This window comes from Tachysurus vachellii, chromosome 20 (genome assembly GCF_030014155.1).
Source record: "Tachysurus vachellii isolate PV-2020 chromosome 20, HZAU_Pvac_v1, whole genome shotgun sequence".
In the NCBI taxonomy this organism is placed as follows: domain Eukaryota; kingdom Metazoa; phylum Chordata; class Actinopteri; order Siluriformes; family Bagridae; genus Tachysurus; species Tachysurus vachellii.
Window position 1 is genome coordinate 17,256,139 of NC_083479.1, and position 10,176 is coordinate 17,266,314.

Genomic DNA, 10,176 nt, shown 5'->3' on the forward strand with positions numbered 1-10,176 from the left:
AAAGTACACCCCTTATAAATGAACCAAAGAAACAGCTCAGTATAGGACAGTAATCGCATTTTCTATGTTTTTCTTTACTTTAATGTCTGTAAATAATTTGCAATCAAAATCCATGTAGGATGTCATGAGGAAATTGGATTTGCATATCAAAGAATAAATGACATGTTTTTGGTATAAGATTAGATGATAAACTTGAACCTGTTGCGTCAGAACCAGTTTAGCTTACAGGTAGAGTTCACATTACCAGAACAAAAATGATACACCTAGGATCCAGGGATAGATTAAATACCATTAAATCCTGTTTTATAAAAGGCTCTGATCATATCTATTGGTAAAGCAATTCTATAACACTTTTGTTTCGATTTGTTTTGTTTTTTTCTTTATAAACTTTTCTCACACTTCTAAATTTGCTTGTTTTCTGAGCTCTGATTTTGACCCAGACTCTTTATTTGTCTTTGTATAAAAGTAGATTTGCTTTGATGACCATCTAACCACCCTATGGAAAATGATACTACAAAAAGTTCATTCATTCATTCATTCATCTTCTACCGCTTATCCGAACTACCTCGGGTCACGGGGAGCCTGTGCCTATCTCAGGTGTCATTGGGCATCAAGGCAGGATACACCCTGGACGGAGTGCCAACCCATCACAGGGCACACACACACTCTCATTCACTCACGCAATCACACACTACGGACAATTTTTCCAGAGATGCCAATCAACCTACCATGCATGTCTTTGGACCGGGGGAGGAAACCGGAGTACCCGGAGGAAACCCCCGAGGCACGGGGAGAACATGCAAACTCCACACACACAAGGTGGAGGCAGGAATCGAACCCCCAACCCTGGAGGTGTGAGGCAAACGTGCTAACCACTAAGCCACCGTGCCCCCACTACAAAAAGTTGTTATATAAATTCTGAATTATAAAATATCTAGAATCTTTAAGCATAAACACAGTAATTATACTTTCCATTTGTTACAGCCCCAAATCATGACCGTTATTCAAGAAACTGAACGGAAGGCTAAATAAATTATACTATCTATCAGTAAGTCACTATATGAAACCATTATGGTTGAGCCATATGCATAAAAGGTAATGCACACACTTATTGAAACACATTCATGATTGCTGAAGTCAAATGTTTTAAGTTCACTTAAAATAAATATTATTTTAAATATGATTAACATAATCATTTCACATGACTGTCAGTGTGTAATTATGGCTCGTGATGCCGAGGATCCATTTGCAAGCTTTAATAACAAACTCGTAGTACAACAGGCAAGGGTCAAAACCAGCAAACACAGCAATGTAGGAGAGACAGAAATCGTAGTCGTAATACGGGCAGAAAGTCAGGGCAGGCGGCAAACAATCAACAGACAGGGAAAACAGAACAAAGTAATAAACCGGGAAATCACAGGAAAGAGAACGCTCTGACTGACAGCCGTGGCAAATCGAGACTTTGCACAGAAGTTCATGTTTTATAGTAAACGGTTAATTGGAAGCAGGTGGCGGTGTAATTAGCCCCGGTGCGGGGATTATGGGAGATGCAGTCCGGAAACTACTAGTACTCCAAAGATGCTTCTCTGTGTTTACGGTTGTGTGGCGAGGCACACGCCGACCGTGACAGAAACAAACCCCCCCAGTTTTTGTCTCCTAATGGCTCTCTGCAGTTGGTGATGCGCTTGGTTCCAGGTCTCCTTGCTTCTCTGAAACCATTCGTCGACTGCTGGCAGGTCCGATGGGGCGCCGGACCTTGGGAACAAGTTTGGTTGATAGCTGAGCATGCACTGGAATGGGGTGATGCCGGTAGCTGGTTTGGTGAGCGAATTCTGCGCATACTCCTCCCACATGAGGTACTTGCTCCACTCGGTCTGGTTGTTCTGACAGTAGGAACGGAGGAAGCGAGTGAGTTCCTGGTTCATGCACTCCGTCTGTCCGTTGGTCAGTGGGTGGTAACCTGAGGTGAGACTGATGTTAACATTTAGTTGCTTGAAGAAGGCCGACCAGACTCGTGACTTGAACTGGGACCCCAGTTGTGGGATCGGTAATGGCTGCAGCAGGCCGGCCGGGAGTTGATATGAGGCTTTGGTGTTACAGACGGCGCAGTTCTTGACAAAGTTCCTTGCATCTTCAGCTAGCGAGGGCCACCAAAATGTATTTTGTGCAAGGTGAATGGTGGCTGTAATGCCGGGATGACCGGAGCTGGGCGAGGTGTGCGGCAGTTCGAGGAGGGCGGAACGCAGGTCCTCGGGCACATACGTTTTGGTGGGAGGACAGTCCTCAGGAGGCGGAGACAGTGCATTAGCATTAACAGACAAGAGAGTGCGTCAGCTTTAGTGTTTTTGGATCCTGGTCTGTAAGTGACCATAAACTGGAAACGGGTGAAAAACATGGCCCATCGTGCTTGGCGGGGGTTCATTCGTTTGGCGGCGCGTAAATATTCCAGATTTTTGTGGTCAGTGAGGACTGTAAACGGGTGTTGAGCGCCCCCTAGCCAGTGCCGCCACTCCTCGAATGCAGTCTTCATGGCTAATAATTCGCGGTTCCCCACATCTCGCTCTGTGGGCGAGAGTTTTCGGGAAAAGTACGCACACGGATACATCTTATTAGCCGGACCCTGGCGCTGCGAAAGAACCGCCCCGATTCCGGTATTGGAGGCGTCAACTTCGCCAATAAACGGCCGGGTAGGATCGGGTGATGGAAAATAGGAGCCATGGTGAATCTCTTTTTCAGTAGCTGGAAGGCCCTGATGGCCTCGGGTGACCAGGTGAGATGAGACGGTGCCTTTTTGGTCATGTACATGAGAGGTGCGGCTATAATGCTGAACCCACGTATGAAGCAGCGGTAAAAGTTTGCAAACCCAAGGAAACGTTGCAGTTCCTTGATGGTTTGAGGTTGAGGCCAGTTCACCACCGCTTGAACCATCGTCCATGGCGACCCCCTCGGCAGAGATGATGTAACCCAAGAACGATGTTGAGATCTTATGAAACTCACACTTCTCGGCCTTAGCATAAAGTCGGTGTTGGATCAAACGTTTCAGCACTGCCCTCACGTGTCAAATGTGTTCTGCTAGCGTCTCAGAGTAAATGAGGATGTCATCAATATAGACAATAACCCAGCGGTCCAGCATGTCATGGAAAACATCATTAATAAAGGATTGGAACACGGATGGACTGTTAGAAAGGCCGAACGGCGTGTCCAGACTGAGTAGAAAAGGCGGTTTTCCATTCACCTCCCTCTCTTATGTGGATGAGGTTGTAAGTGCTGCGCAGATCCAGCCTCATGAAGTATTTGGCTTTGCGAAGTTGTTCTAGGGCCTATGGCACGAGGGGGAGAGGGTAGCGAAACTTCACGGTGATTTCATTCAAAGCGCGATAGTCAATGCATGGTTGAAGCCCTCCGTCCTTTTTTTTCACAAAGAAGAACCCCGACGATGCTGGAGACACAGAATGTCGGATGAACCCCTTCTTTAACCCCTCCTCAATATACTTATTCATAGCCTTGGATTCAGGTTGTGACAGCGGGAAAATCCTCCCCTTGGGTGGAGTGGTGTTGGGCAGGAGCTCAATACATCAGTCCCCAGGTCGATGTGGTGGAGGCTCGGTGGCTTTGACCTTGCTGAAGGCTTCTGCGAGGTCGTGATATTCAACAGGGAGACCAGGAACAACAGGAGTGGTAACCGCGGAGTTAATTTGGAGGCGTGTCTTAGAGGGCTGGTAGTGTTGAGAGCAGGCTTCGTCCCAGTTAATGATTCGCGGCTCTCTCCATGAGATGACCGGATTATGGAGTTTCAGCCATGGCAGTCCCAAGATGAGAGGGTTACAATGTGGAACCGGATAAGTTCGCTGTGTCGTGCGCCCACTTGTAATTCAACGTCCTCGGTGCTGAATATTATGCGCCCTTTTCCGAGAGGTCGGCCATCTATCGCTTCCACTGCCAAGGGCGGAATACATTCAGCCAGTGGAATCGCGTTCCGTTTACCGAACTCCTCCGAAATTAAATTGAACGCAGCGCCGGAGTCAACGAGAGCCACGAGATTAATGTCTCTTCCCTACACCTTTAGCCGTACATCAAACTGAGTGCAGTTTTGAGAACGAGAGGAGAAGACGTTCAAACTCACCAGAGTGTTTCACTTGTTGGGTGGTGTGGTGGGACAGGTAGCCAGCAGATGTCTGGGTTCACCACAGTACAGGCATAGTTGGTGACGGCATCACGGCTTTCTCCTCGGATGTGAGGTGAGCGGATCCGAGTGGCATGGGCTCTGTATTCTCTGTCGGTGTTCTTCGCGTGGGCGTTTCCACGGGCTCTCATCAAGTTGTCTATCTGGATGGACAGTTCTATGAATGCAGACAGGTCCCTCCTCTCGTCACGACAGGCGAGTTCGGTCTGTAGCTTACGGTTCAATCCCTTGCGGTAAATGAGCTTGAGTGGTCTCTCCTCCCAGCGTACCTGAGCCACGAGCTCCAGTGGGGTGCTCGAACACGCTGCGCATCTGGGTGAGGAAGTGGCTGAAGGAAGGAAACGCGGTCACATCCTTCCTCCATACCGCAGTGGCCCACTCTAAAGCCCTCTCTCTCTCTCTCTCTCACTCTCTCTCACTCTCTCTCTCAACTCAATCCAATGAGCTTGACATCAAGTGAACATCAAATCAAGAATCAAGAAAGGAAGTAATAATAATATATAATAATAATATGCAAACAATTAGCTATAATTAAAGACTGTACATTGTTAAATACTATTATCGCTATGTTACTATAATGATAATAATAATATTTTCATGTAGAACAGGTTTATTGGTTGTTCCTCAGGTTGTGCTAGTCAGTGTCATATTTAGCTGCATTCTATTCTCTCAGTTTTCCTTTTTTTTTTCCTTAAGCAGAATGGGTAGTTTCTCTAGAGCACTGAAACCCTGTGATGATGTCACATATTAAGTGAAGTAATGTTGCAGAGTTTCTTTATATTTTGTGCATTGGTTAAACAAATGCAGCTCTGTCTCTAATGTTCTGAGGTCACAAGGGGAAAACAGTCTGTCCTCTCTATGGCACTAGGCCTGTGCCAGACTTCCACTCTCATCTCTCTCTCTCTCTCTCTCTCTCTCTCTCTCTCTCTCTCTCTCTCTCTCTCTCTCTCATATGCCCTCTATTACTGTCATGCCTCTCTTGTCCAGCAGAGGGTGACATCACCTCCACCTATGCATTCTCATAATTAATCAAATAAAAATGATGTATTTTACATTTAGGTTTCTATAAAAGAACGATTTCTACAAAAATCTGTGAGACAACAAAAAATGGATGCTGTAATGAGGAGTTGGAAGAATCCAATTGCGGAATCAGGGACACAGCTTTAATCAGGACAAGGTACATGGACAAGGAGCCCTGCAGGTAGTTGGCGAGACGTGCGTGTCTGGGCGCAGTTTAGGCATGCTTCAATGAATTTCTTGATGACCGTGTTTTGTGAAGGTCACCAGAAGGCCTTGTAGATAAGCTGTGTATTACATTGAATACCTGGGTGTCTTGAACTCAGAGAGGCATGAAACTATGGTGCATTGCCCAAGGCTTGTGGGAACATATTTTAATCTGGGTGGGCATTCAGGTGGGGCAGGTTCATTTTGTTGCATTTGTCGTATTTCATGCATGGGATCCTATTGTATGGGTGCGATGATCAGAGGGGTGAGTTTCTGGTTCTGGGGCTTGGTGTAATGGGCCATGTCGGCATGATAATGCATCCGTTTTGCTGTTCTTATAACCCGGCCGGTAGGTTTACATAAACTGAAATCGTGTGAAGAACAGTGCCCATCTGGCTTTGACGGGGGTTTAGTGCTCCTGATATATTCCAAATTCTTGTGGTCTGTAAGAACTTGAAATGCACTCTAAATCCCCTGCAGTGTCTCCGTTCCTCCAGGGCTTCTTTAAGGGAGTCGGAAGAATCCATATGCAGAATCAGGGACACGGCTTTAATCAGAAAATCCAGATAAACAATTCAAATCAGCAGGCAAACTCATAAAAATAAAATAGTAAAGCGTTTGTAATCAAACAATAGCAGATATTGGAGCAAACACACAGACAAGGGCTAGGCTAACAATGTGGTCAAACAACTAAACAACAGTTTTCATGAACGGTAGAAGCATCACTGGTAATGTAAACGGCTTGCTTGCTATGACGAAACTTTGTCCAAGTAGCATGTTAGGTTGACTAAACTTTGCGTCCAAGTAGCATGTGTGCTAGCCCTTTATGCTAGCGTACCCAGAAGTTGAAACTAAAAGTAACCTCCGTAACTCCGGAGAGAACCATTCTTGAGCCATCGCAGTGAGTATATCATTATTTTTAAATGTAAACCTCACCTCACTATATTTGTTGACAAATAAACAAATAGAAACGACTCAGGTTTTATGAAACGTGCTACTCATACCTCCTACCTGCAGGGAGGCAACTGAAAGCCTGCAGCTGTGGTATGTAGAAATGTGTCCTGAGGTAATTAAATTTAATTCACTTCTAATTAGGCAAGGCAAGGCAAGTTTATTTGTATAGCACATTTCATACACAGAGGTCATTCAAAGTGCTTTACATAGAAATTAGAAAACAGTTTATACCATAAGAGACAAAAAAAATATATATGTAAAAATAAGAGACACACAATAAAATACTAATAAAAACAAAGAACAATTAAAAAAATGTGATTTTGATAAAAACAGTTTAAAATATGTTAAAAAGAATAAAACAGGAGTAAAAGTGATTTGGATAAAAAGCGCAGTCATTGTGAAGCAGCACAGTGCTCATTTAGTAAATGCAGAGTTAAACAGATGTGTTTTTAATCTTGATTTAAAAGTGTCTACTGTTGAAGCACATCTGATCTCTTCTGGAAGCTGATTCCAGATATAGGTGGCATAATAACTAAATGCTGACACACCTTGTTTTGAGTGAACCCTTGGTATCTCTAACTGACCTGATCCTAATGATCTGAGTAGTATCTTTAATTAGAAACAGTTCATTCATTAATGATGTCCCCACCTCCTGATTTCCCTGTACCAAGATGACAAACTGTTAAGAAAACAGAACAGTTTATCATCATGTATTGAACCGTAATGGAAGTTTGTGTCACTTTAATGCTCAGAATCAGAAACCCACACTACAGTACATCCTGGCCTACAAACACTGCTGCTCAGGATCTCAGGATTTACATCCCCAGCACACTGCCTCACTCGACCTATAATCATCTCTTTCCAAACACACACAGGCTGATCGACTGACCTTTTGCTCTCTGTATTTGATAAATGAATAGTGATTTTTACATTTACTATTAAATAGCGCTATAATCTGACAGCACTTTCTTTTGTGGGTAGATTATCACCATCAGACAAGACAACAAGAACCATAACTCCATCACTGGACCACCAGAAACACATTAAAAAGCCACGAGGATCCATTAGATGCTCTAAAAAGGCAAATAAAGATTTTAAAGCAATGCATCTAAAGGACATTTAGTAATATTCAGACCACTGATGTGCTGTTCAGGAAGTCCTGCTGGCACTGAATTATAAAAGATAAATGATTTGTCAGTCACTTATTGTCCAATATTCGAATTTATGAAAATGTTGATTAAAATGTTGGCTAAATTAAAGCTTTTCTTACCTACTTTCCTTACATTACAGAATAAATTATATGTTATTATTATACAATTAATTCTATAAAGTAAGCAAATGTTTTGTACGTCAAAACTTATTGTTCTTATAATTAATTATACGCCTAAATTGAGTCTGAATTGCAGACTGATGTATGTTTATGTTGTTTAGAACACAAGATGTAAACGTTCTTAATATTTATATATTAATAGATACAGTCCTCTCTCCCAAACTACTGGAACATCAAGGCTTATTCAATTGTTTGTAGGTTTGATATCATAAAAACAGATATGAGATAAGAGTTTCAGCTTTTATTTAAGAAATCTTCTCATATCTGTTTTTCATAAACTCTTATATCCAAAATTCAGATATATAAGATAAGAGTTTATTATTTTAGTTTTTATTTTAAAAAAATCTTATGTCATATCTGTTTTTCATAAACTCATCTCAAATCTCTTAGCTCAAATCTCTTAGCTCATAATTTTTATTTAAGAAATCTTATCTCATATATGTTTTTAATTTGTTTTTTAAAAGCCTTGATGTTCCAGTAGTTTGGAAGAGCACTGTAAACTTAGACCGGAACTCTATGGTGAAGGTCAGTAATCTGAGCAAGTATCATTTGCATTGTCTACATGCTCCCTAAGGGGGTATGTCCCCATTTATAACTTGAATTATGTGTGCTTTCTCTGCAGGGATTTCAGGAAATAGATCCAACAGCTAAAGAACAGGTTGAGCTACAATCAGCATAAACTTTAAACATGCTTCATAATTCTGTTTCATCTCTTTGTACCATAAAACTTTTGTAATTAATGGATTTATTTTTTGGGGGGTATATAAATATATAGTTTCCGCAAAATATAGGTGTGTCTTTATCAGCTTTAGGCATAATTATGATTATGATTTTAATTGTCTCATGTTTGTATAAAGACTGGAATTTTGGGTAGGTGTGTGTCAGAATTATTTTCCACTATTTTTCACACAATAGAACAAGGAAACAGAGGGAAAGAAAAAACAAACAGGTTCTGCAAGTGTGTGACAGTGTGTATTATTAGTCACTGATTATTAAACGTCCACTGTATGTGCATCAGCTGCCCGGACAACACAAAAGCTAACAGTCTTCAACAAACCTGTTAAAGGATTAGTGATTCAAACGGCAGACACTTTAAGGTAAGACTTTCTAATTACATGCAAAAAAAAAAAAAAAAAAATATTTTAAGACTGCATTCTAATGATTGATAAATAAATAAATAAATAAACAAACAAACAAACAAACAAACAAACAAACAAATAAATAATTTTGCTTCTCTTGAATTGTAGGAATTAAATAAATTATCACTTTGTTCAGAATTTTATGAGAAATGTCTATAGTAGCCTAAACATGTTATAATGTCTTAGCAAATGTTCATTGTAGTAAAATATTACAGATAAAGAATTAGAATCATTGTTAGAATTAATCATGATGTGTGAATTTGACACCTTACCAAAGAGTTACAATAAATATCAATAAAAATCTTTTATTTTGACTTGGTTGTTAACGTTACTTTAACCAAAATCCTCCTTTTGCCTGTATATACACATAGCAGATGTAATTCCAGACCTCTAATAGAGGGGTTTTGTCCCCATTATTATTCATCTCATCCTGTCTGACATGTTCAATGAAAGTGAGATAAAAGCTTTTTAGGCGTTAACACTATTTGTGCTCAGTCTTTTTACTTCGTCTTCCGAAGGTATTTGTAAAAAAAAATCAATGATCATTTAATGACATATTTTTCAAAATTGGTTTCAGTAAGTGATGAATATGTGTTATGGATGTATCGGTGAAGCAGATTTAAATAATTTAGCTCCAGTGGACATAAATCTGGGGGGTATTTCATTCTGTGTTATCAACAACATGCTGTGAAGAAATCGTAAGCATCCTCTTCTTTATACTATCATATATGTTTTTTCCAAGACCATAAATGGTTCCTTGGTTTTTGTTTGGTTCCACAACAGCAAAAAAACGTAAAACGTATATGATAACAAACAAATGAAAAAAGAAAAGTTGGTTGCCAAAAAAAAAAAAAAGGATTTTATTCCTGTATTTTTTGAACAAGTGAACTTAAGACAGATTAAGATTTAATAAAAAAAAAAATAATTCATCCAAAGTAATTTCTATAATTATAGATAATAAAGTGTAAATGTGTGGCTTGTTTGTGACAGTGCAAAAACAGAACGAAAGGAGAGAGGAGGTGAAATAAGAGCAGATGGAGGACGGAGATGGAGATGGCACAAATACAAGATGAAAGAAATCAAAAAAACAAACTAAACACAGAGTGAAAAGTAATTATCCCTAAGACAAATACCAAATACTGGGTATCATTGTGCAAACATACACACATACACACACAACCTTTCACATTCAGCAGAAAAGGCATTTTTATTTTCTGATTTATTGTCAAATCAGGTCACAATCTGGTTAAATGTGGTTTTATTAGATATGACTCTTTTATCAAATAACTATATATAGAGTGGTTAATCATATAACAGTAAAGTTTCTTATAACAATATCATAACTC